Source organism: Theobroma umbraticum, unplaced genomic scaffold (genome assembly GCF_002168275.2).
Source record: "Theobroma umbraticum cultivar Fairchild unplaced genomic scaffold, ASM216827v3 scaffold_44.0, whole genome shotgun sequence".
NCBI classification, from domain to species: Eukaryota; Viridiplantae; Streptophyta; class Magnoliopsida; order Malvales; family Malvaceae; genus Theobroma; species Theobroma umbraticum.
Window position 1 is genome coordinate 4,963,190 of NW_018397255.1, and position 2,675 is coordinate 4,965,864.

Genomic DNA, 2,675 nt, shown 5'->3' on the forward strand with positions numbered 1-2,675 from the left:
TAATGGTGCAAAACCAATATTTCATATATTAGCCAAGGCATTCCTATTTTGTAATAATGGCACAATGGTGCTTATATGAAAATATACCCAAAGTAAGAACCACTTTGTGGTGCTTAGAGAAATAAATAAACTTTGAGGTGCGGGTATATGTAAAGGAATAATGTTGCTGATATGTGAATCTAAACTCGAGTATTTGATGCATTTCTATCATGCAATTGAAGGTATAATGGTGCATTTCTATTATCCAAGGCATTCCTATTGTGTAATAAAGGCACAATGGTGCTTATGTGAGCATATACATAAAGTAAGAACTACTTTGTGGTGCATTGAGAAATAAACAAACTTTGATGTGAGGGCATGTATATTTGCCAATATGCGAATCTAACATCGGGTATTTGGTGCATTCCTATTTTACAATTGAAGGTATAATGGTGCAAAATTGATATTTCATATATTAGACAAGGCATTCCTATTGTGTAATAACGGCACAATGGTGTTTATGTGAACATATACTTAAAGTGAAAACCAATTTGTGGCTTTTAGAGAAATAAACCAACTTTGAGGTGCAAGAATGTATATTAAGGAATAATGTTGTTGAATATGTGCATCTATCGGGTATTTGGTGCATTCCTATTATACAATTGAAGGTATAATGGTGCAAAAAAAATATGTCACATATTAAACAAGGCATTCTTATTGTGTAATAAAAAAACGATGGTGTTTATGTGAACATATACATAGGATGAGAACCACTTCATGGTGCTTAGAGAAATAAACAAAGTTTGAGGTGCCAGCATGAATATTAAGGAAAAATGTTGCTAATATGTGAATTTAACATCGGGTATTTGGTGCACTCCTATTATTCAATTGAAGGTATACTGGTGCAAAACTAATATTTTGTATATTAGACAAGGGATTCCTATTGTGTACTAAAGAAACAATAGTGCTTATGTGAACATATATATAGGATGAGAACCACTTTGTGGTGATTAGAGAAATAAACAAACTTTGAGGTGCTGGCCTGTATATTAAGGAATAATATTGTCAATATGTGAATCTAATATTGGGTATTTTGTGCATTCCTATAACACAATTGAAGCTATAATGGAGTAAAACTAATACTTCATATATTATACGAGGCATTCCTATTGTGTAATAATGGCACAATGGTGTTTATGTGAACATACTTAAGGTGAGAATTACTTTGTGGTTCTTAGAGAAATAAATGAATTTTGTGTTGCGGATATGTACATTAAGCAATAATGTTGCTAATATGCGAATCTAATATCGGGAATTTGGTGCATTCCTATTATACATTTGAAGGTGTAACGGTGCAAAACTAATATTTCTTATATTAGACATGACATACCTATTGTGTAATAAATGCACAATGGTGTTTATGTGAACATATACCTAAGGTGAGAGCCTTTTTGTGTTGTTTACAGAAATAAAAATACTTTGAGGCGTGGGCATTGACATTAAGGAATAATGTTGCCATTATGTGAATCAAAATCGGGTATTTGGTGCATTCCTATTATACAATTGAAGGTATAATGGTGCGAAACTAATATTTCTTATATCAGACAAGACATTCCTATTGTGTAATGAATAGACAATGGTGCTTATGTGAACATATACCTAAGATGAAAACCATTTTGTGGTGCTTAGTGAAATAAACAAAGTTTGAGGTGCGGGCATTTCCATTAAGGAATAATGTTGCCAATTTGTGAATCTAACTTCGACTGTTTAGTGCATTCCTATTATACAATTGAAGGTATAATGGTGCAAAACTAATATTTCTTATATTACACAAGGCATTCCTATTTTGTAATAAAAGCACAATGATGCTTATATGAACATATACCTAAGGTGAGAATGACTTTGTGGTGCTTAGTCAAATAAATAAACTTTGAGGTTCGGGCATTTACATTAAGGAATAATGTTGCCAAAATGTGAATCTAACATTGGGAATTTAGTGCATTCCTATTATACAGTTAAAGGTGTAATGGTGCAAAACTTATATTTCATATATTAAACAAGGCATTCCTATTGTGGAATAAAGGCACAATCGTGCCAATCAAATTTTGAGATGCAGACATGTACATTAAGGAATAAAGTTGGCAATATGTGAATCTAACATTGCGTATTTGGTGCATTCTTATTATACAATTGAAGTTATAATGATGCAAAACTAATATTTTATTTATTAGACAAGGCATTTCTATTGTATAATAAAGGCACAATGGTGCTTATGTGAACATATACCTAAATTGAGAACTATTTTATGATGCTTAGAGAAATAAACAATATTTGAGGTGTGCACTTGTATATTAAGGTATAATGTTGCCAATATATGAATCTAACATTGGGTATTTGGTGTATTCTTATTATACAATTGAATGTATAATGGTGCAAAATTACTATTCCTTATATTAGATAAGGCATTCCTATTGTGTAAGAAAGGCACGATGGTGCTTATGTGAACATATACCTAAGGTGAGCAGTACTTTTCGATGTTTAAAAAAATAAACAAACTTTGAGGTGTGGGCATGCAAATTAAGGTATAATGTTGCCAATATGTGAATTTGACATCTCATATTTAGTGCATTCATGTTGTATAATTGAAGGTATAATGGTGCAAAATTGATATTTCAGATGTTTGATAGGGCATTCCT